Source organism: Leopardus geoffroyi, chromosome B3, assembly GCF_018350155.1.
Source record: "Leopardus geoffroyi isolate Oge1 chromosome B3, O.geoffroyi_Oge1_pat1.0, whole genome shotgun sequence".
Lineage (NCBI taxonomy): Eukaryota > Metazoa > Chordata > Mammalia > Carnivora > Felidae > Leopardus > Leopardus geoffroyi.
In genome coordinates, this window is record NC_059337.1 from 8,470,527 (window position 1) to 8,496,914 (window position 26,388).

General features: G+C 36.5%; 1 protein-coding gene and 1 pseudogene across 1 annotated transcript in view; one reads left to right on the forward strand and one right to left on the reverse strand.

The window, feature by feature from the left end:
• AGBL1 (AGBL carboxypeptidase 1) overlaps positions 1-26,388 on the reverse strand; it is an 843,774-nt gene that overhangs the window by 21,778 nt on the left and 795,608 nt on the right. The window lies entirely within an intron of this gene.
• On the forward strand, positions 15,446-15,559 carry LOC123584736 (annotated as a pseudogene).

Below are 26,388 nucleotides of genomic sequence, written 5' to 3' on the forward strand. Positions count from 1 at the left end.
AAATGGAGAATGCATATTAATGAAAAAAGTTTTTTGAAGCATTATTTATAATATTTAATAATTACATAAATCTTAAATATTCATCAGGAAAAATAATTATAATTATAGAGTCATGTTTTAAAAATAGTATGTAATGTAATTTTGCATTTTAAAATCATATGAAAAGCCAGGGGGATGAGTAAGCATACAAAATATTTAACGAAAAAGCATAATGCAAGACCTTGTGTCTCTGTATGGTACCCATGTTATATAGCATGTGGATGGTGGGACAGATTTTTGTTCTCATATGAAAGAAATAAAAGAGACATGCTTTCTAAACAAATTACTCTGATATCTCTGTTTCATTTGACAATTTAGGAGAGAAATTTGTGACCACAGAGGAGACATGGAAGTTGCTTTATAAATATTGCCAGAGGTTTAGACTTCAGGGGGAACCTGCCTTAGTTGGATTTTCTGGGTCATTCCCCCTCACAATTTTTGCAGCTTCTTTGCAGTATAAAACTGACTTTGATATTCATACGCCCAGCAACTAATGCAGTTTTCTGGAATGCTCCCCCAGGTGGCAAAACTCCCCCTTCAAATGGCCCATTAAATATAGTTTAAAATCACAATAGCACAGAAAAAAAGGAATCAGCCTGCAGCTCTATAACTCCTGGCCACCCCCTATAAACAGGTGGTTAAATTCTTGTACCAACCAATTCCTCAAAGCGTGTTGGCTAAAATGCCATTTCTGGTTTAAGACTAAGATCTTACTGAGTCGAGCACCTCTAGGAAGGTAAAAGATTCAAGATGTGAAGTGAAGACAGTTAACATAGTAAAGGTTTCTTACTTTAAAAGAAAGTTTTTAACGTTTATTTATTATTGAGAGACGGAGAGACACAGAGTGTGAGCAGGGGAGGGGTAGAGAGAGGGGGAGACAAAGAATCTGAAGCAGGTTCCAGGTGCCTAGCTGTCAGCACAGAGCCCAACGCGGGGCTCGAACTCACAAACTGTGAGATCATGACCCGAGCCAAAGTTGGTTGCCTAACCAACTAAGCCACCCCGGTGCCCCAAAGGTTTCTTACTTTTAAGAAACCCCTTCCAGGTCTTTGGTCCCAACAATTTTTCAAGCAGTATTTGAGGATCTGTTCATTAGGGGAGACAAAGGGGAAAGAAAAGTGAGAAATTACTCTTAGCTGTTTTTTTTTCTTTTAATGTTTATTTTTGAGAGAGAGAGACAGAGTGTGAACAGGGGAGGAGCAGAGAAACAGGGAGACACAGAATCAGAATCAGGCCCCAGGCCATCAGCACAGAGCCCAAATTCACAAACCACAAGATCATGACCTGAGCCAAAGTTAGATGCTCAACCAACTGAACCACCCAGGTGCCCCTACTCTTAGCTGTTAAAAACAGGCTCTTAAGGGATCCCAGCAAAAATGCCTTAGTGGCGATCTCTGACCGCACGGGATGGGAGAGGGGGAAAGAAAGATGTGTGTGGGACGGAGGTGGGAGATCCTTCATTGCAAGATTGTGTCAAGTTCTTCAAGAAGGTGCCTCCATGTTGGTTATGATTATTGGCTCCCTTGCCTGTGAGTTTGCAAATAATCATGAATACACAATTACTCTCAATTGCCTCATATGTTAATATAGTAAGATGACTTTGTAATTTGAGGAAATTTGTGGAAAAGTGTGTGCTTCACAATTGTGGATACTCTTATTGTCCTATTCAGAAGTGAGGCACACTTGTATTTATGTTCGCACCTTGAACATCGCCCTGCAATTTCTACGTTGTCACAATGGATTTTCTTAAAGAAAGGCCTATGCTTTATGGTTTATATTTTAATTGCTCAGATAGATATGTCTTAGTATTTTAAAAGTTCAAGGACAAATGGCCAAAATTTACAGAAATTGTAATTGTAATGGCAGATTAGATGAAAGTAACACCAAACAATTCAAGGAGGATTTGACTACTTGGTGTTTCATGCCAATAAACAGGAAAAAGTTTTTTCTGAAGTAGTGTCTGTGTCAATTCCAGAATGTTCTACACAGTTTTCGTGTGAATGTGAAACCAAGAACTCATTAGATTATTTCTGTCAGCCTTCTGCTTTAATTCTCTACTTCTTGTGGGTCCCCCTTACTGAGTCCATTGGTCTACACAAGTTCATATTTGTCTCTAAGAAAAAAATAGGTTGAAGACTGGAAGCATGAAGAGACATGGTGTCCCTTATCGTTATTGTGATTTTAGGTAACCAGCAAGCAGTGACCCCAAACTAACCACTAGCCCTTCCCGACTGCCTGGGCCTGAGCTTGACCCTTCAGTATTCTGCTGTGATCATGGGAGTTTCAGGGACTACATGACTCTGCCCTTCCAGCTGGGATCCATTCTGGGATCAGTCTGGTTTCTGAGTTACCAGAACTGTTTCTTCAAGGAGTACTTCTTGTATTATCTTGCTGTAGGGACTGGACTTGGTCCTTAAATCCTCAGTCTAGAAAATCAGGCTCTGCAGCTCATAGCCACTTCCCAGAAGCTTGTCTCAATTCCTCATTGCTAAGTTTGTCCTGTCTTCTACATTTAGGACTGAATAAATACATATAAAATTGTTGTGAATATTGCATAATGTATAGAATCGTCGCATCACTATGCTACGCACCTGAAACTAATATGACATTATATATCAACTCTACTTAAATAAGCAACGTTTAAAAAAAAAATTATGTGTTGGGACACCTGGGTGGGATTCTTTCTCTCTTCTTCTCTCTCTGCCCCACACCATGCTCGATATCCCTCTCTCTCTTTCTTTCCCCAAAGAAACAAAGTTAAAAAAAACTATACGTTAAAAGTGGCATATCAAGAAAAAATTGATTGTTGTCTAAGTCGTACTGAGATACATACACTGAAGGACTCCATAAAAATCTGCTTTTTGTTCCTTTTACTGCTTCTCTTCTTGCTAGGACCTGCACGTCCACTTTACACATGCCTCAGAATGCAAAAAGTCCTCATTGTAAGGACCAAGGAGGTAATGATTTCTCTAGAATAGATAACAACTGAGAAAGGCCCAGGTGAGAACGACAGGACCAAACCACCATATACATATCCCAGTCCACCAGCACTAGATGCCTCGGCACCAAGAACCGCTGGCTCCAAGGAATAAGAATTGGGCCCTCGTTTTTGTTCTAACTTGTTCTTGGATGCCTCAGAGGACAGGTGCACCAGACTGCAATCCTCAGTAGAAACCCCCAGGTCCCAAACAAAGACAAGACTCAATCCTCTCCTTTCTGAGTATTCCAGCCACACTGTCTCTACCTGCATTCTTTCTATACCTTCAATAAACTCTGCTTTCACCTCCTACTGGCTCACATTTGATTTGTCTTCTCCATGCAGCCAAGGACCCTCTTGTCTGGTCCTATGGGACCCCCTCTCAGCCTGTGGTATCAGTATTTGATGGAGCAACCAGAAATTTATTTGAAAAACATATGGAAACAAGTTAGTTCATAATGTATAGCAACCAAAACATAAAATCTTTATTAAGATGTGAAGAACACACACACACACACACACACACACACACACACACACACCCTATAAATAACAAGAAAATAACAAAAGAAGATATAACTGTCAATGTATTAAAATGTGTGTCACTATATAACAAATCAGTAAATTAAAATCAAAAGGGATCAACCAGCTGAGAAAATATAAAATGCTTCAAATGAAGTAGAAGATCGTTAAAATATATGTTTTAATATTTATACATTTCTGAGGAAAAAAAAAAAAAAAACCTCAGGTAAGAAGAGCAACAGAAGGGGGCGCCGGCGCCAACTTTGGCTCAGGTAATGATCTTACTGCTTGTGAGTTCGAGCCCCGCATCACGCTCTGTGCTGACAGCTCAGAGCCTGGAGCCTGCTTCAGATTCTGTGTCTCCCTCTCTCTCTCTGCCCTTCTCCCACTCACGTTCTGCCTCTCAATCTCTCAAAAATAAATAAACTTAAAAAAAAAAGCAAAAGATACGTACAAAAATATGAAAAAATATGATCTTTATAAATAATATGTCACATATATAGAAAATTCAAGATATAATGCATGAACAAAATAAGATTTTATAAATATGCATATATGAGTATAAATACATATTTGCATGTATTTGTGTCTATGTGTAAATTCAACCTTCTTTGTAATCAAGAGATACAAATTAAAATAAAGTACAAAATTTTGTCTATCACCTTGAAAGAGTTTGATAAGGAGAATAGAAATAATATTCTTGAGATCAGTGTGACTAGATATTCTTACATCTTGCTAGTGTGAGAAAGCTTTGGAATCATTTTCCTTTTAAAAACAATTTGGCAATATGTATCAAAATATTAGACTAAATAATTCCATGTTCAGAAATTTATCCTAAGAGCAGGGTATGAGAAAATTAGCAAAACAACTGATTATTCCACAACTGTTTACTATAAAATATTTAAAATAACCTAAATGCCAACAATAAGCTATTAGTTAAATAAATTGAGATATTTGACAAAAAGCCACAAGACTACTTAACTATTAAAAATGATTTTGGTGAGGGGCGCCTGGGTGCCTCAGTCGGTTAAGCATCCGACTTTGGCTCAGGTCATAATCTCACAGTCCGTGACTTTGAGCCCCGGGTCTGGCTTTGTGCGGACGGCTCAGAGCCTGGAGCCTGCTTTGGATTCTGTGTCTCCGTCTTTCTCTGCCCTTCCCCTGCTGGTGCTCTGTCTCTCTGTCTCTCTTTCAAAAATAAATAAACATTAAAAAATTTTATTTTGGTGAATAACAAGGTATGACCTTGGAAAATTTTCATGGTATCAATAAGTTATAAAACAGGCTTATGGGGGTGCCTGAGTCGCTCAGTTGGTTATGCCTCTGACTTCCGCTCACGTCATGATCTCACAGTTCATGAGTTCGAGCCCCACTTTGGACTCTGTGCTGATAGCTTGGGGCCTAGAGCCTGTTTCACATTCTGTGTCTCCCTCTCTCTCTGCCCCTCCCCTGCTCACGCTCTGTCTATTAAAAATAAATAAACATCTAACTTTTTTTGTTTTTTTAAAAACAGGCTTATGAACAATGAGTGCACAATAATCCAATTAAATACATATATATCTGCATATATATATATGAATTTATATATATATGAATGAACATCTGCATTCATATGATTGGAAGGATTGTAATAACATACTTTATTAATATATTAATAAATGATAAATAAATAATAAATTATAATAAATAATTAATCTTACATGATATAAATATCTTTGTCCTACTTATAATTTTATGTTTTCATATTTTTCTACACTAAATTCACATAACTACTGTAAGAATAAAATATATTTTACAATTGTAAAGCGTGTGTTTCCTTTGCTCATTTACTAAGCTATTCCTTAACACATGCAGCAATTATTAGTGAACAGCTGCAGACTTTTTATTAGGTACTGAAGGTACCAGGTAACACTGCCTCTGCCATGGGGCTTGTAGGCTGTTGGATCGCCAGCCAAATAATGATGCAGAAATGTCCACGATTTCGAACACATCAGACATATAGGAAAAGAACTGATGTGTTCTCGAGAACTTATAACAGGGATCTGATTTGGTATGGAGTCTCAGAGGATGGTTCTCTGAGGTAGTGACTGGGTACCTACCAGAGAGGATGGGTTAAGATGGGTAGAGAGGATGGGTTAACTAAACAAAAAGGTAAAGAAAGGTGGTCTCAGCCAGAGGGGCATCATTTCCCATACTCCTTTTTTGTGTGTGGAGAGCATGGTGCATCAGAGAAACTACAAAAATGATGCCATTGAAGATGGAGAACAATGGTAATATTTAGAGATGGGGTTCAAGTTGTACTGATGAGGTTTTTGGGGTGATGGTGGGGTCTGGATCCAACAGCCAAGAAAGAATTCTTGAGATATCTTGGGTGCAAAAAAAAAAAAAAAGGTGATTTTATTAAAGCATGGGGACAGGACCCATGGACAGAAAGAGCTGCACTGGGGTTGTGAGGAAGGACTGGTGTATATATATATATATATATATATATATATATATATACACATATACACACACACACACACACACACACACACACATACATACATACATATATACATACATATATACATACATTTGGGAGGTGGGGAAGTCAAGAGGAAGTTTCCCAAGAGATTTTCCTCTACTAAAGAAGACTCACAGGATACTGGAGGCCTAGTGTTGTCAAGCTAAGGTTGTTTTTCCCTCTAGCAAAGCATTAACATTAAGATAGTAGGGATTTCCTGGAGAAACTTTTACACAGCTGGCCTCAAGTAGTTGTCAATGGGCTGCAGGTTATAAAGAAATGTAATTCCATCTGCCATTTCCTTCTGTCTTTGTTTTCCACATCAATACCCCAAGATACACTGTGTTTGTACCTTAAAAACAATGGGAAGCCATTTGGGACTTTTATCCCACTGCTCTGGTCAGAAGCTCCTTGGGAGGGTGGTCCTGTTTCTAGAGCCTCAGAGCTAATAAGAAATGCTACCCAATGAACTCTACGAACCACTTCTCAAGACCTTATTCCCCTGCTAAAACTCCCCAACACCATGAAAAATGGCATTTTTTTCTCCATAAAAAAAAAATTCTGTTTCATATCTCTGCTTAATACAAAAAATTACCCAGAATTAGGATTTCTCTGTTTTCTACTCATGAAATTGTTACTACTAACCAACATGGTGTAATGGAGTAATTTCTACCCATACCCCCAGCCAACTTGCTTATGGTTCTGTTTTCCGTCTGGCACAGAGTTGAAATTAAAAAAAAAAAAAGAATATGTATAATTATCTATTGTTCACATATTTTCTATTCTGATCATTTTATATTTGTTATTAATTATTATTATTATTTTGCAGAAAAGTGATTTATCCATATTTATGGCACATTGCAGATGTTTTCAAAGCATTAAGAACCCTGGAAAGCAGGTGGATTTTATAATTCTACTTTCCAGTGAAGAAGCAGATTCAGGAGCACCTGGGTGGCTCAGTGGTTGAGCATCCAACTCTTTATTTATTTATTTATTATTTTTTTTTAAATTTTTTTTTTCAACGTTTATTTATTTTTGGGACAGAGAGAGACAGAGCATGAACGGGGGAGGGGCAGAGAGAGAGGGAGACACAGAATCGGAAATAGGCTCCAGCTTGGAGCAGTCAGCCCAGAGCCCGACGCGGGGCTCGAACTCACGGACCGCGAGATCGTGACCTGGCTGAAGTCGGACGGAGCATCCAACTCTTGATTTCAGCTCAGGTCATGACCTTATGATGGGCGAGTTTAAGCCCCTTGTCAGGCTCTGCGCTGACCATGCAGAGCCTACTTGGGATTTTCTCTCTCTCTTTCTCTCTCTCTCTCTCTCTCTCTCTCTCTCTCCCTCTCTCTCTCTCTGTGTCTGCCTGTCCCCCACTTCCTCTCTCTCTCAAAATAAATAAACATTAAAAAGAGGAAATAAACAGATTCAGAGTTGGAAAGTGAACTGCTAAAGGATGAACCCAGTGGAGTCTTTCTTGACATTGCAGGGAACACTCTTTTCACCAAGATACACCCCTTCTCATTCTACACAAAGACACTCTCTCCTTCTCCCTGAAGAAGTGCTTTGTTTAAGACAAGGTACTAGATTCTGGGGCTATGTCTGTAGAATTCACTGTGCACACCATAGTTAGCAAAGCATTATGCTCTTTTGGGTGACTGATAAATGCCTTTGGATGATTGATGCCCAATCTGTGATCTTTCCTGATGGTACCAGGACAACCTGACATGGGGAATCTTGGGAGGAACCAGTTCCCTAAAGAGTAGGTAGGCTTTCTGACACTGAGTGACTTAGAAATGGCATGAAGTCAGATGAAATTGCTACTGTAGCTAAAATGGCCTTTTAAGTAATTATATGTAAAATAGATTTCGCACCATCAAGAAGCTTCAGCTATTAATGGTAGAGTAACTAACAATAGTTAGATTAAGTCACAAAAGTAAGTTTAGGTATCATGGGCATAAAATCATTATGGACCTAATGCTGCTCTCATGCCACTGTGTTTTCCATGTGGCAACTTAATGCCATTGGAATTATAAAGAAGGAATAATGACAATAGCTAATACATACTGAGTGCTAACTAATGGGACTGCTGAGCACATCCCTTTATCATTTCATTTGATCTTACTAAAGCTTACAGCATTGTTAATACGCTCTTATTACTATCTCACAAGCACCAAAAGTGAGCCATAGAAAGATTTTGAAGTTCACTAAAGGTCACGTAGCCAGACAGTTGCAAAATCTAATATGTCTGATACAAATTTTTTGCCCTTAACCATTCAGGTATACATACTGCTTATTTCTAGATTATAATGAAAGGAACAGAGTTGGCTGGTCCAGAAAATCGGTTTTGGATGGAGTTTATTGAGACACTGGATCTATCATTGTCAGGAAAAAAAATTTTTAAAAAGCAAAGAATTGGGGAAATTACATGTAGGGCTATGCAAAACTAAGTTTTAAGGGAATGAAAAGAATAAGAATTGCAATATATTCATATAGAATACATGTGAGAAATCTAGCTTTTGTGAAACAGAATATTCACATTAGGATGATCAGTGCATTCTTTCCCCATAGGGAAAGGGGAGACAGATAAATATACCAAACGTGTGATGATCACAAATGAGTTTTATAATTCAAATATTTAATGGCATGCAGCCAAAAGTTTGATGTGTCCACAGAGTGACGGTAGCCTTGGCAATTATATCCATATGCTATAAGTACTGTAAGTCCACTGTGGACTAAACCCAGATGAAGTCTGAATCTTGGTATGGAGCTACACCAAAAGATGTCACCACCTCATAGAAGCTGCCAGAATTTTACCTCTTTGTCACAGGTTGGGCCAACTCAGCCTGTTTCAAGGATGCCAATTCTTATAACTATGAAACGTCTTTCTCCTTCTCGTGTCAGATAAATAATTTATGACAGAGTTGGTAGGTAGGGTTTAGAGAGGAATAATTATCTACCAACAGTGGCTTTATTACATACGGTGTTAAGAAAGATTCTAAGGTAGTATCCAGGGTGAATGGAAAACTATCATGATAAGTTAGTTCAGTTGGCCAAGTAATTACCCAAGTAATTTAAATTAGGCAGTAAAAGGAAAGATCATACATTTTACTTTCCTAGTAAAGGTGCTGGGATACGAGAAATTTCTCTTTTTTTCTTTTTTTCTTTCTCATGGAGTCAGTCAATATCTTCTGCTTTTGACCATTCAGTTAAAAAGCACAGCCCTCATCCACACGCCTGGGTCAGTGGAATAGTGTGAGTCAGGATTTAGCATTTATGTCAACTTTCATGAGCATGACTTCTCCCATTATAAGGCTTTCACTTGGTTGCAGGTGATCTTGTAAACAAGTTGCATAAAAAAAAATCTTTTCATTATTAACGCTGACACCTTGTATGGAAGAGCAGTTGTCCTCATGTTGGTATTCATAGGCTCCCAATGGTGGGTCCCATTAGAAGAACTAGGTCCATACTAGATGAGGTCCAATATACCAAGGGAATCAGGATGGATTTTCTTAGATGGAGAGCCTTCCCTCATTTCTTTCAAGACCTCTTCAGCCAAACTCAAAAGGCTCTATATTTCCAGCCTAAGGCTCAATTGCTGGGCTCCAAAGAAACGGCAATTTTAATTTGATCTTTGGTGTCTTATAGGAGGGGAGTAGTCAGGGGGCTTCCAGTGTTCAAAGAGATGAAGAATGGGAGGCTGTTACAAAGCACAGACAGCAAAAAGAGGAGGCTGAGAGGCAAGAGACAGTATGTTTGTTCTTTAAAGAACGAAAGTTCTATTATGGTTTCTTGGGCTGGCTTCACAGACAACAGGACCCTCTCATTTCTTCCTATTCCCCCTTCTCCTCCTCCTTTCTCTCTTGTCTTTTTCCTCGTCCTTTCTATTCCTTTTATCTTCCTTGTTTTCCCCTTCCTTCTATCCTATCACTGGTGTTGTGGTTCTATGGAGATAGAATGCCGACATTTTTTATACCAAAGTTTAATCTTTGTTCCTCGCTGGACAGACTGTCGATTTCCTTCCTCTTCCAGCAAAATAAACTGCAACATGTACAAGGAAAACTGAGAACCCTTGTACTTCTCTATCATGAACTTCAGCTTAGTTCAAGAAGGCAAAACAATTGGTCTCCTTTCTCCTTTTCTTTGGGTTATATCAGAGTGTCTCTTAGTTTTCCAGAGGTAAATTCTTTCCAACACGTAAGTCATGTCAAGTTCTTAAAATGAATGTGACAAAATAGTTTGCTCTCTATTCCCAAAAGTCTTAAGAAATTTCTCTTATACACTGTGATGGACACCTGATATTTATTAACACTTCCCTGTACTTCTGCTCCAGAGGGGGTTATTCACTGTCTGTGATGCCATTCACTTGCAGCGTTCTTAAATATTGTGCTTCATATCCCCCCTGCTACTTTACCTCCATAGAACATTCCTTGTTTCATATCCTTATCACCTCTCAGTGGAGTTATTGACACAGTCTCTTCTCTGTTCCTGACACCAGTTTCTGCATATTTGGGGCCATTCTTTTCATTTTGTTTTGTTTTTTTAAGATTTTATTTTTAAGTAATCTCTATACCCAACGTGGAGCTTGAACTTACAACCCTGAGTTCAAGAGTTGCATGCCCTACCAACTGAGCCAGTCAGGTGCCCCAGTTTAGGCCATTCTTTTATGTACTCTCTCCCAGAGAGAGAAAGAGAGAGAGAGACAGAGAGAGAGACAGAGAGAGAGACACACACACACAGAGACACACAGAGAGAGACAGAGAGAGAGGCAGAGAGAAAGAGAGACAGAGAGAGAGAGACAGAGAGAGAGATAAAGTTTATTTATTCTGAGAGGAGAGTGTGTGAGTAGGGGAGGGACAAAGACAGAGGGGGAGAGGGAATCCCAAGCAGGTTCCCAAATGACAGTGCATAGCCTACCCACCAACCATAACATCATGATCTGAGCCAAGCTCAAGAGTCAGACACTTAACTGACTGAGCCACCCAGGCACCCCTGGGCCATTCTTGATATACTTACCTCTTATCTTTTTCTAAATCCTAACAAATATGATCATATCATTCTTATCTTTATAAATAAGAATACCTATCTTAATGAGCACAGATATCACCAGTTAGACTTTATTAAATTATCCTCTCCTTATATTTTGGTTACCTTCAGTACAGGGAGCAGCCACTAAACCAGAATCTGGGACACACACACACAGACACACAGACACACAGACACACACACACACACACACACACACACACACACACACACACAGGCATGCCCATGAACACACAGTATATTTCCTGGCTCACATATTTCATTAGCTTAATTGCATGCAAAGCTGGCTTCCCTTCTTAAATTATGCCAATGTTTTACGTTTGAATCACTCATAATTCTTTCTCCAAGATCTCTTATCCTGAGCTTTACATGTATGAACTCTGAGATCAGCTTGATACTAGGTAGTGCTGAAAAGAATCAAGCATCCACTGGGAAGCTACTGTCTTCAAAGAACCATTGTTCAGAAAAACCATTGAACAGTAGTTCAATAAGGAAGGCAGGAAGTCAAAAAAGACTAACACAGAGACTTGGAAGAAAGAGAATCTTACTCCACCCTCTACCTATATACTACACTCATTCTCTACTACCTCTGAGTGATATGAGAAGACACAGATAAATAATGACATGGGGATTTTTCCAGATCCTTAAACACACTCTCATATGTACCTAACATCTGTCATGTACTTTTTTTTTTTTTATTTATAGAACTCTTTGTCGTAACCTTGCAATGTGCATGCTTTCAACCTGGTGGATTAATTATAATCCATCTAATAAACAAGATTATGCACCCTCTCATGGGAAATTTTATGTCTTACTGATCTCAGGATAGTGTTAAATCCAGTGAAAATACTTGTGAAATGAATTCATAAACCAGTAAGTGAGTAATGCACAAATGTTAGCACAGATATTTTCAAATAATAAGAATATTTCTAAGCCTTACAGTTGCCCCTTTTGGAAAATGGAATGAGGATTCTGCATATAATGTGTCAATATAACTACAGCGTATGTGTGTGACCAAATGCTCTTCCCTTCTCACAAGAAAATTGTTCTAAGTCCCAGTCAAAGGGCGCCTGGGTGGCTTAGTTTGTTGGGCAACCATCTTTGGCTCAGGTCATGATCTCGCGATCTGTGAGTTCGAGCCCCGTGTCGGGTTCTGGGCTGATGGCTCAGAGCCTGGAGCCTGCTTCAGATTCTGTGTCTCCCTCTCTCTCTCTCTCTCTTGCCCCTCCCCTGCTCACAATCTGTCTTTCTCTCTCTCTCTCTCAAAAAAAAAAAAAATAATAATCATTTTAAAAATTAAAGAAATAGAGTGTCCCTCATGGAGGATCATTTTGGAATACTGTTCCAGAAAACACACAAATCCAGATTCTGTCTTAGGTCTGACCACCAGAACTCCCTTGCTGCATTTCTACCCCAGTCTGGATTTGTCAGCTGTCCATTTTCAGTTTTACTGGAGCTTATATGTGAACAGTTTTGTATTTCTATATGTGTTTATAAACCTGTGTACTCCTTGTTCTTCTTTTCAAACACTGCTAAGCTTACTGGTTGGCTGTCTCCAGGATAATTGAATTTGGGAATTGAATTTGCAATTTGTAATAGAAAATAGTAACATCATATGACTGCAAATAAGGACTCTCTTGACACAACACCAGAGGTTTGTTTAGCGTTTTAGGGGGGAAAATGAAGCAAACGATGGTTTTTCCTGTTTCAGGCTTTCTGGCCATTCCGCTATCTGGCTGGCATCAGGTCCTTCTGGTTACAGCCCTTCTGCAGTCTCCTGGAAAGCTGGACTGGGACCACTTTGGTCACCATGGTGATAGCTTTGACTTCACACTGACTGATTTTTCAGGACTCCTATAGTAGAGTTGCAGGGTGGACCCTCTTTGACTTCTTTTTGCTTCTGAGAGAGTAAAAGGGGACTCAAACTCTGGGTGGGTACTCTCCCAGGGGTCATGACAATGACCACCTCTTGTGTCAAATCAAATTCCAACCTGACCCGCACCTGATGGAAATAAAGCACCTCTCATCTGCAAAGAAAGTGGTGAATGTAATTCATCTCAATCAGATAATTCACACTTGTCACTGATATGGGATTGCCTGGAGTTTATAGGTCTGAGTGTGTGAGTGATGAAAGGAAAGAGAACTTAATGGTAATTAGAGTGACAAAGCCTTGAGTGCATGTCAGATTTGGAAGAGGTGCCTAAATAAAAACTCAAGGGGGAAACATCTGCTCCAGTCCTATGCCTGTCTCTCCTTCCAGAGAAGGTATTTTGAGTCAGACTTCTTCGTGGAGAGCAAGATAAATCGTATCCTGTACTTTTGTTTTGCTTGTTTTCAATTCAACATAGAAAGGTTAAAGAGGTAGGAGGCCTACTATTAAATTATTAAAAACAACAACAACAACAACAACAACAACAACCATATTTTGAAACATTATCCACTCTGTATTTCCCCCAAACTTTAAAAGTTTTTACATATCTTTAGAAATGACATAATTAAAGTAGATCTATTCTTATTTCCTTTGAATAAGACAAATGAATGGGGGCAATAAAGATCCAGTGTACTGTGTAAACATCTAATCAATGATCCACTGGTTAGGTCAAATCTGTGCTGGAAATGGAAAAGTAAGGAGAGAGCCGGATAAGAATAATGTGCATCATTATTTTGGCTTTGGAAGAAAAAGATAAGCCCAGTGAAAGGACATTCAAGCAAATGAGAACAGAGATGAATGTGTTGAGGTGAGAAAAGGAAGTAAAGAGTAAAGAGGGGAGAAGAAGAAAGAGAGGGCTCATTAATAAATAGGGAAGAAAAATCACGTTGATTCATCAGTTAGCTATCTGTAATATAGAAAAATTTGAATTCATGTTGTCATGCATTAAAATTCATTTGAATAAAAGTGGAAAGCCTGCTGCAAAGTCACAATGCAAAACAGAAGAAGGTTTTAAAGTGTATGTTTTGATCACCTCCCGAGCAGGAAAGAGAACATCCGTGTGTCAGTTGGCCCTCATGCAGGAACGTGGAGCCTTTGCTAAGAAAACTCGGAAGCACCCTGTATCTCGTGCAGGGACACTTTTACAGGAGAGGGATGCAAAAGAAAGTTTGCCTTGGAAGTCACCTTTGGCCTGTCAACCACTCATCTAAATTGCATTTTTTATATTTGTAGGTAGATTTTTTGTCTCTAGACACTAACAAGTTCTCTAATCCATGGTACAGGCAACCAAGAATGCCTTATATTTTTATTATGAACACACTTTCCACACATAGAAATAGCTAGCTAGCTATCTATCATCTGTATATAACATAGTTTTATGTTTGATGATCAAACGTTAACAAATATTAAAATCGTGCCACATTTCCTTCAGAACATTTTCTAATTACAGATTTACTTAAATCTGTAATTAAAATCCCACATCATCCCTCTGTCTGTCCTCCCCTGCTTCTCAGAAATATAATTTTTTTCCTCCTGGTGTTCCATCTATTAATATATTTGTAGGCTACTATAAAATATATACTATTCTATAGTGTTTTATTGTTTTCACATTTTAAATTTATGATATCTTACTGTAAGTATCAGTTTACAATTTGCTTTTTTCTCTTGGTATTACTTTTTTTTTTTGGAGGTTTACTCCAAAATTGCTGACAGTTTTAGATCTAGCTAATTCATTTAAACAGATACATAGTATTCCATTAAATTAAAAATAAAGTGTATTTATCTTAATGAGAGATAGTAAAATTGTTCCCAATGCATGTTTTTGCTCGTACAAACTGGGGTGAAATAAGTATCTGAAATATCTCCTTGAATATATGTGTGAAGTTGTTCTAGGACTGATTGATACAAATGAAAATGCTAGTAAAAGGTTGGATACTGCTTTAATTTTGCATTCAGATCTTCACACTTAGTTCTTTAATTAATCAGAGATTTATTTTTTGTATGATTTAAGACATCTATTTGACTTATCAGTTTCCATAAGCAGCTAATTATCAGAGAATCCTCTGTTGAAGCTTTCCCCTTGAATTTGTAATAGCACTTCTATATATGCCAGATCCCCATGTACATCTGATTCTTGTTTCTTTCCTCTCTGTAATGAGTCTGTCTGTCTATACCAATGCCAATATCGAATGATTTTAATTATTTTAACGCAGTGGTGCTCAATCAGGGCAATTTTCCCAGAAGGGGACATGTGGCAAAGTCTGCAGACACTTTTGATTGTCACAACTGCGGAAGTAGAAGCCAAGGATGCTATTAAACATCCTGCAATGCACAGAACAGTTCCTCACAACAAGGAATGATCTGGTCCAAATGCCAGTAGTACTAATGTTAAGAAACTTTGAAGTGACTACATAAGTTGAGAGATTTAATCAGTTCTCAGCCTTTTGGCTAAGATCAAGTGTAGTATCTGTTCTTATCAGTTTAATAAGTTGAGAGATTTGTCATCATATTTACTTGAAAATTTAAGTATCACCTACCCCTCTGCCTCTTAACCTTTTGTTTTTACCCCAGAAGTACACTGGATGTGTTTTTTTTAATTCATTTTTATGGATTTTAGAATTAGTTTCTCAAGAAAAACCCTTTTCAGATTTTAATCAGTTTGTGTTTAGCTAATCGATTACTATGACAACAATTGACAGTTTTATTATATTGATTCTTCCTATTTAGTACAGTATAGATCTATGCTTTTTTTGGTCTCTTTAAAGGTCCTTTAATTAAAATTTATATTTTTACTCTGAAAGATCATTTATATTTTTGTTAGATATATTACAGGATTAACACCTGATTTCCTTTTGCTGCAATTTTAGAAATTACGTGTTTGCTACTGCTATATAGGCATGTTATTAATTTTATATATTGGTATTTTATAATATATCACATATTAATAGCACCTGGCTGGTTCAGTCTGTGGAGCATGTGGCTCTTGATCTCAAGATTATGAGTTCAAGACCCACTTTGGGCGTAGAGATTACTTAATTTTATTTATTTTTTCAACGTTTATTTATTTTTGGGACAGAGAGAGACAGAGCATGAACGGGGGAGGGGCAGAGAGAGAGGGAGACACAGAATCGGAAGCAGGCTCCAGGCTCTGAGCCATCAGCCCAGAGCCCGTGCGGAGCTCGAACTCACGGACCGCGAGATCCTGACCTGGCTGAAGTCGGACGCTTAACCGACTGCGCCACCCAGGCGCCCCATGGGCATAGAGATTACTTAAAAAAAACCTTCAATAACCTTGCTGAAATTTTCTAGTCCATCTAAATATTTTTGTGTAGATTTCCCTACATTTTCTTTGTAGACATTCATCTATCACCTGAGAATAATGAGGCGTTTTTAACTTTCTTCCAATCATCATATGTTGTATTTATTTTCTTGTTCTGTGTTAGTGCTGTGTCCCTCATGACCATGTGATGACAGAGGTGATGGTTGACGTCCATCTTAACGAGAGACATTTTCTGTAGGATTTTAGTAGGTACACTTCCCAGCTTCAGTAAATGTCCTTTAATCTCAAAGTGCCATAGAATATTCAATATGAACTTTAAAAATAGTTTAATTGTGTTCAATTAAGATATTACACTTGATTCTCTATCTCACGTGCACAGAACTGAGTTAATCATACTCCTCAGTCCCTAATGAATGGATGCTCTTACATTCAGATCATGCAAGGCACCTCTAATGTTTCATGTATTTTTTTTTCTTTTTGTGCTTCATCACCTTTGCACACTCCCACCTAGATATCCACTACATTTTGAACAATCTATGCTACTCTGTTTTATGTATGTGTGTGTGTGTGTGTGTGTGTGTGTGTGTGTGTATATATATACACATATATGTGTGTGTGTGTAGTAAATTGCATGTGTTGTACTTACATAGTCATCCCATTCAGTTTCTTATTTACTTTACTAATATTTTTGAGATACCATTATATTGCTCTTTGAAAATGTAGTTCATTACTTATTTTTTTAACTTTATTTTTTATTTTTTTTAATTTACATCCAAATTAGTTAGCCTATAGTGAAGCAATGATTTCAGGAGTAGATTCCTTAGTGTCCCTTACTCATTTAGCCCATCCCCCTTCCCACAATCCCTCCAGCAACCCTCAGTTTGTTCTCCATATTTATGAGTCTCTTCTGTTTTGTCCCCCTCCCTGTTTTTATATTATTTTTGTTTCCCTTCCCTTATGTTCATCTGTTTTGTCTCTTAAAGTCCTCATATGAGTGAAGTCATATGATTTTTGTCTTTCTCTGACTGACTAATTTCACTTAGCATAATACCCTCCAGTTCCATCCACGTAGTTGCAGATGGCAAGATTTCATTCTTTTTGATTGCCAAGTAATACTCCATTGTATGTATACACCACATTTTCTTTATCCATTCATCCATCGATGGACATTTGGGCTCTTCCCATACTTTGGCTATTGTTGATAGTGCTGCTATAAACATGGGGGGTGCATGTGTCCCTTCAAAACAGCACACCTATATCCCTTGGATAAATGCCTAGTAGTGCAATTGCCAGGCCATAGGGTAGTTCTATTTTTAGTTTTTTTGAGGAACCTCCATACTGTTTTCCAGAGTGGCTGCACCAGCTTGCAAATATCCAATGGAATAAAGACAGTCTCTTCAGCAAGTGCTGCTGGGGAAACTGGACAGCGACATGCAGAAGAATGAAAGTGGACCACTTTCTTACACCATACACAAAAATAAACTCAAAATGGATGAAAGACCTCAATGTAAGACAGAAAGCCATCAAAATCCTCAAGGAGAAAGCAGGCAAAACCTCTTTGATCTTGCCCGCACCAACTTCTTACTCAACACGTCTCTGGAGGCAAGGGAAACAAAAGCAAAAATGAACTACTGGGACCTCATCAAAATAAAAAGCTTCTGCACCGTGAAGGAAACAATCAGCAAAACTAAAAGGCAACCGACAGAATGGGAGAAGATATTTGCAAGTAACATATCAGATAAAGGGTTAGTATCCAAAACCTACAAAGAACTTATCAAAGTCAACACCCAAAAAACAAATAATCCAGTGAAGAAATGGGCAAAAGACATGAATAGACACTTCTCCAAAGAAGACATTCAGATGGCCAACCAACACATGAAGAAATGGTCAATATCACTCATCATCAGGGAAATACAAATCAAAACCACAATAAGATACCACCTTACACCTATCAGAATGGCTAACACTAACAACTCAGGCAACAACAGATGTTGGCGAGGATGTGGAGAAAGAGGATCTCTTTTGTAATTCATTACTTATGATTGCTAAATAGTAATTCATCTCTGACGTATGTGATGGTTAATTTTAAGTGTTGACTTGGCTAGATAATGGTGATCAGTTGTTTAGTCAAACATTAGGGTGAATGTTTGCTATAAGGGTGTTTTGTAGATGTGACTAACATTTAAAAGCAGTTGGCTTTATCTATGACAAAGGAGCTAAGAATATATGATAAAAGAATATATAATGGGGAAAAGACAGTCTTCAAAAAATGGTGCTGGGAAAACTGGCCAGCTCCATGCAAAAGAATGAAACTGAAGCACTTTCTTATACCATTTTCAAAAATAAACTCAAAATGCATGGAAACCTAAATATGAGACCTGAAATCATACAGCTCCTTGAAGAAAGCATAGGCAGTAATCTCTTTGACATTGGTCTCAGCAACATTTTTTAGATATGTCTCCTCAGACAAGGGAAACAAAAGCAAAATAAACTATTGGGACTACACCAAAATAAACAGCTTTGCCACAGCAAAGGAAACCATCAACAAACGAAAAGGCAAACTACAAAATGGGAGAGGATATTTGCAAATAATATACCTAATACGAGGTTAATAGCCAAAATATATAAAGAACTTAATCCAACACACATGTACAAAACAAATAATCTGATTAATAGGGGCGCCTGGGTGGCGCAGTCGGTTAAGCGTCCGACTTCAGCCAGGTCACGATCTCGCGGTCCCTGAGTTCGAGCCCCGCGTCAGGCTCTGGGCTGATGGCTCAGAGCCTGGAGCCTGTTTCCGATTCTGTGTCTCCCTCTCTCTCTGCCCCTCCCCCGTTCATGCTCTGTCTCTCTCTGTCCCAAAAATAAATAAACGTTAAAAAAAAAAATTTAAAAAAACAAAACAAATAATGTGATTAATATTGAGAAGAGGACTTGAATAGACATTTTTCCAAATAAGACATGCCGATGGCTAATAGACATTTTCATGTCTATTAGCTCAATATCACTAATCCTCAGGGAAATGCAAATTAAAACTACTATGAGGTATCACCTCACACCTGTCAGAATGGATAGTATCAAAAAGAGAAGAAATAGGTAGGTGTTGGTAAGGATGTGGAGAAAAAGGAACCCTTGTGCACTATTGGTGGGAATGTAAATTGGTACAGTCTCTGTGGAAAACAGTATGGTGCTTCCTTAAATTTTTTTTTAATTAAAAATTTTTTTTAAATTAAAAGAAAATTTAAATTAATTAAAGTTAAATTAAATTTTAAATTAAAAAATTTTTAAAAAGTAGGTTCCACTACAGGGTATTTACCCAAAGAAATCAAACATACTAATTTGAAAAGATATATTTACCTCTATGTTTATTGCAGTATTATTTATAATCACCAAGATATGACAGCAATCCAAGTGTCCATTCATAGACTAATGGATAAAGAATATGTGACATATATGTATATGCAATTGAATATTATTCAGCCGTAAAAAAGAATGAGATCTTGCCTTTCATTACAACATGAATGGACTTAGAGGGTATTATTCTAAGTGAAACATGTCAGACAAAGACAGACTCCAAATAATTTGACTACTGTGTGGAATCTAAAAAAAAAAAAAAAAAAAAAAAAAAAAATGAACAAACAAAAAGCAGAAACAAAAAAATACACAGAAGAAATATATGGCTGCCAGAGAGGAGGGGAGTGGGGAATGGGTGACATGGATGAAGGGGAGTGGGAGGTACAGGCTTCCAGTTTTGGAATAAATAAGTCAAGGGAATAAGAAGTGTAGCACAGGGAATACAGTCGGTGGTAGTCTAATAGTGATGCACGGGGACAGATGGTAGCTCCACTTGTGCTGAGCATAGCATAACATGTAGGCTTGTCAAATCGTTATGTTGTACACCTGAAACTAACATACTTCAATAAGATAAAATAAAACAAGATAAAATAAGATAAGATAAAAGAAAATAAGATAAAATAAAATCAGCTGGCTTCAAGTAAAGCAGATTAGCCTCTAAAATGTGGATGTAGGTAGGCCTCATGTAATCAATTACAGAGCAAAGATTGAGTTTTGCCAAAGAAGAAAGAAAATAAAGGATTATGCCTCCAGACTTCAATACAGAAATTCTGCCTGAGTTTCCAGCAGGCTCAACTCTCACCTGCATCTCCAGCAGGCTCAACTCTCACCTGCATCTCCGTGCTGCTGGCTTGCCCCATGGCTATAGGCTTTGCTCCCCACACAATCATATGAAATAATTCTGCAAAATCTTTCTCTCTCTCTTTCTCTCTCTCTTCTAAAACCATAGCTGCAAGTCTCACTTCCATCAGAAATACTTGAGACTACATGTTTCTCCATGCCCACAAAAACATGTAAATTATTGAATTACAATTTTTTTACTTGTTTTAGTATCGAGCAAAGATTTGTAATTCCATTTCAATATATTGAAAATACAGTCTAATTGATTTTTACATTTTTCCTCAAATCTGATTGTTTATATATTTTGTAAAATTAATTCATTTCATATAATTTTATACACCTAATTATGTGTATTTCATACCTTTTCAACATGGTAAAAATGTCTGTTAATTTTATCATTATATCTAGGTCACAGTCAGGATTTATTTTCATCTCTCTTTTTTAAAATCATGCTTGTCAGAGGCTTATTTATCTTGTTTTTTTAGGAACCAACAATTTGTTTTCTTTTCAATCTTTATTTTTTCTTCCCTTATTTTTTCATTATGTTTTTCATCCATTTCTGCTGCTGCTTCTTTTCTTTGTCTGCTTCTTGATTTGGGTTTACTCATTTCTACTTCTCACCTGTTAAATTGAAGAATTACTTTCTTTGTTTCTAAACATATTTGTTTTCTGCTTAGGGTAGTTAGAACTATAGATTTTCTTTTACAGCCTGTTTTTTTTTTTTTAAACAATCCATTCATTTTTAACCTGTAGAATTTTCGTCATGATTCTGTGATTCATTTATAAGCATTTTCACATTGTGTTTAGGATTTTAAAAAAAAATTTATATAAGTACCATGGATATTTAACAAAATATACTTTAAATTTAGATACTGAATTGTGATATTGAAAGTTTCTGTCATTTTTAGTGAGATTTTCACTGGAGTAAACCATATATGCGAAATTTGTATAAATCTGCAAGCAAAAATCATAACAGGATTGCAGGATTTAAAAAATATGTAGCAGTAAATACATGACAGCAATAGTATAAAGACCAAGAGAAGAGGAATGGAAGTATATTTTTGTTTCTTGTACCCATATGGGAACTTACATAGTAGAATTTAGACTCCGATAAATCAAGATATGTAAACCCTAAAGCATGACTAAAATAATAAAACTAATAAGTAATAAGTTGATATTAGATGTAATTGACTAATAAGTAAAAAAAGAGATATAATGAAAACATAAAGTAATCTTCAATGAATCCAAAAAAGGAAAAAAAGAAAATGTGGAATAAGTAACAAATGAGACATAGAGAAAAAAAGCAAGACAGTAGTTCAAAACATGACCTTACCAATAACCACATTAAATGTAAACATTTAGGGGTATCTGGGTGGCTCAGTTGGTTAGGTGTCTGACTTCAGCTCAGATCATAATCTCATGGTTCGTGAGTTCAAGCCCTGCATCGGGTTTTGTGCTGATAGCTCAGAGCCTGGAGCCTGCTTCAGGTTCTACCTCCCCCTCTCTCTGCCCCTCCCCTGCTCACACTCTGTATCTCTCTCTCTCAAAAATAAACATTAAAAAAATAAAATAAATAAAATAAATGTAAGCATGCAATCAATTAAAAAGTAGAGATTGTTAGATTGGATAGCATATCAAAATCCTAATATACGCTGCCTGCAAGGAACAGACTTTAAATATAAAGAAGCACATAGGTTGAAAGTAAGAGGATGGGAAAAGATATACCAAACTAACACTAATCAAAAGAAAACAGGAACAGGGCAACTGGGTGGCTCAGTTGGTTTAGTGTCCAACTCTTGATTTTGGCTCATATCATGATCTTGCAGTTCATGAGTTTGAGCACCAGATCAGGCTCTGTGCTGAGCATGGAACCTACTTGGGATTCTCTCTCCTCTCTCTCTGCCCCTTCCTTGCTCACTCTGTCTCTGTCCCAAAATAAATAAGTAAACTTGAAAAGAAAGAAAAAAAGAAAAGAAAAAAAAAAAACCAGGAGTATCAATTTTAGTTTCAGAGCAAAGAATGGTTCCACAAATACATAGGGTTATTTCATAATGATAAAATGTCCATGACGATGATATGCTTATCCTAAACTTTTTAAAAATGTTTATTTATTTATTTTGATAGAGAGAGAGAGAGAGAGAGAGAGAGAGAGCGCATGTGCATGCTAATCGGGGAGGGACAGAGGGAGAGGGAGAGAGAGAATCCCAAGCAGGCTCTGCACTGTTATCTCAGAGCCCCACAAAGTTCTCAATCCCAGGAACCATGAGATCATGACCCAAGCTGAAATCAAGACACATATTCGACTGAGCCACCCAGGTGCCCCTGCCTATCCTAAACTTGTATGAACCTGATAATAGAGTTTCAAACTATAGGAAGACAAATTGATAGACTTGCAAAGACCAATAGACAAAAATTGCCCAAATAATCAATGCATAGCTGAATAAATTTCCAAAATTTTCAGGAGTTTCACATCAAGATGTGTGATATCCCTGGCATTGTGGAAGTTCTTCTCTGTAGTGCCTTTTCTCTAAGACCACTTTTCTGACTTCTAATTGCATAGATAAGTTTTATCTTCTGTTAAAATTACTATAAATCCATTAATATGATCTTGTGTGTTCTTCTGCTTTCAATTGAAAATTCTATTTGTGAGATTATCCATGTATGTATAATTGACATTGTTAAGTTTTCTTTTTGCTTTATACTATTCCACTGAATTATTATACCTAAATGTATTTACAGATTCTTCTTTTGATTGATGTTAGAATTGTTTTCTCTGGGGGCAATGTAGGAATTTGTTCTCATGAGCTATCTCAAACTTGACTTTTGACAAATATATGCATTCATTTGTCTTGAGTGTATAACTAAGATTAGGACAGCTGTATCATAGGGTATGTGGATATGAATCTTAAGTAAATATATCAAAACATTTATCAAGGTGGTTGTGCCAATTAATACTTACATAGCTTCTTTCCTCAGCAATACTGAACATGAGGGCCATGAGTACGGTGAATCAACTAGGGAAGAAAATTCAAGACAGTGCTCATTTTCATGGAGTTCTGTACTGTGGCTTCTTGCATGAACCTAAGAGGGTTACTCCTTAAGATTTAGATACCTAGAGTACCAAATTTATGGAGGCACTTACTTTCAGATTTGTGCAAAACTCTGCACTTGGTCAAATTTAAGAGTAAGCACCTTCTGAAATTTTGCACCCAAGATGTTTCACTCACCACACTCCACTCTCAACCCAATAGAGTCATTCTTTGTTATTTCTTCAGTGGATGTGTGGTGCCATTACACTGTGGGGTTTATTTACATTTCTCTGATGATTAATGATGTTGAGTACATAGTACATTTTCATAAGTTTACTGATCATTTTGGTGTCCTTTTTTGTGAATTGTCTGTTCAAGTCTTTTGTCCAATTTTAATTGGATTAGCTATGCTTCCTGTTATTAATTATTTGAAGTTCTTTTTATATATTCTGCCTGCATCCTTTGTTTGGTTTTTCTATTGCAAATATCTTCTCCTACTCTGACTTTCCTTTTTACTCTTGAATGGTTTCTTCTAATAAATACAATTCCTTAATTTTAATGGAGTTTAATTTATTAATAGTTTTCCCTTTGGGTTACTGCTTTTCTGTCCTACCCCAAGGCTACTAATTTATTCTATGTTTTCTTTTAAGAGCCTTATTGTTTTGCCTTTTACATTTAGATGTACAATACACTTGGAATTGATGTTAGAGCTTAATGTGAGATCAAGGTCAACATTTTTTTTAAATGTATGAATATCAGTTAACTCAACATTGTTTATTAAAATTATCATCCTCTCCCTAATCTACTGTAGTGTCATCTTGACTCATATTGAATGAACCTGACTATGATCTTTCTATTCTGTTCCATTGATTTATTTCTAAAAACTCTTACCTTAATTTTCATAACCTTATAATTAGTCTTGCTTTCTGGTTTTGCAATTTCTCTAGCTCTATTCTTCTTCAAGATTGTTTTGGATATTGTCCCTTTCATATCCATATAAACTTTAGAATCACTATGTAAACTACCCTTATGCAACAATTTTGATATTATGATTGGAAGTGCATTGAATCTATAGACCAATGTGGGGAAAGTTGATATCTGTGCAGTAGCAATTATTCCATCCCATGAACATAAGACTCTATTTAATCCTTCTTCAATTTTTTCAGTATGTTTTATGGATATTCAGAGCAGGAGTCTCAAGATTTTTTTCGTTAGAATTATTATTAGGTATTTGATGTTTTTTATTCTATACTAAAACATGTCATTATTAACATTTTAGTTCCTTTTTATTTGTTAGTGGTGTGTAGAAATAAAAGTGATGTTTTATAATGGCCTTATATCAAGCAACCTTACTAAATTTACTCATTAGTTTTTATATTTTGTATATCTTGAAAATTACATAAATAATTGTGTCAACTGTAAACAAAATTTCTGTTACTACCTTCCATTCCTTATGCTTTGAATTGCTTTTTTTTTTTTTTTTTTTTTTTTTTTTTTTTTTTTTTTTTTGCCTATTGCACTATTGAAGCACAAGTACCTTCAAGAGTGATGGTAGGGGCTTCCATTTTGACTCTCAATCTCTGGGGGAAGCTTTTAAGATTTCATCATTAAGTATATTTGCTACAGATTCCTTTTTAGATACTGTTTTTCAGATAATGGAATTTACTGGGTAAATCATAGATTACTAGGAGGATTTTGTTGTTACTGCCATCAGTAGGTGTTGAATTTTCTCAAATGTTTCTATTGAGATTGTTTTGTCATTTTCCTCCTTACTCTATCAGTATGGTGCAAAACTTAATTGATTATCAAAGGTTAAACAACACATACATGATCACTTGGAATAAACTCAAGCTTGCATGATGTGTTACTGTGTGTATATGTGTGCATAATTTTCATTACTGTAATATCTTTGTGAGATTTTTGAACGGAATTATGCCAGCTTTATGAAACTGTTTGAAAAGTGATTCTTTTTATTTAATAGTCTCTGAAAAAGTATATGTCAGTAGGTTTCATGCTCTTTCTTATATATTTTTACAAATTCACCGGGGAAAATGCTTGCCTTAGAAATTTCTTGTAAGCAATTTATAGTGCTCACATTCAACTTTATTAATAGTTATATGGTTTGCAACCTGAAAATTTCTCTTGGTGTTAATTTGGGTAAATTGTGTTTTTTTTCTCCAAGAAATTTACCAACTTTGTTTAAGTTTTCCATTTTATTTGCATAAATTCGATTATAACTCTTTTCTGTCCTCTTTCTCTTCCTCCTCCTTCTTGTATTTGTAAAACCTATGATGATATCTCTTTTACTATTCCTGATATTAGTAACTTTTTCTTGAAAGTCTTTTCACAAAACTTAATTTGATTGTATTCAAATTCTCTGTTGTATATTTGTTTTTGATTCCACTACTGTGCTTTATTTCTATTATTTCCTTATTTTAATTTAATTTGGGGTTAATTTACTCTTCTTTCCTTATCTTCTTGAAATAGAGGTTATTGGTTTTTGAGGATTTTTTTCTAAGTATATTCAATTATGGTTATTTCTCCTGTAGACTTAAGAGACTTAAGTTTATCACACATGTTTTAATAGGGTGTATTTTCATTATTATTTAGTTCAAAATATTTTCTAATTTTCAGTGTGATTCCTTTGATCCCTGGCTTATTTGGAGATAATCTTATTTTCCACAGAGCGGAATTTGCTTTTTGTTATTGATTTATAGCTTGATTCCACTGTGAACAGAAAATTTACTCTGAATACAATTATTTCTTTGAAATTTGCTAAGCTTGCTTTAAAGCCCAGTGTATGACTACTTGTGATAAATGTCCTATGTCCAATTAAAAAACAATGCATTTTGTTATCATTGGGGGTAG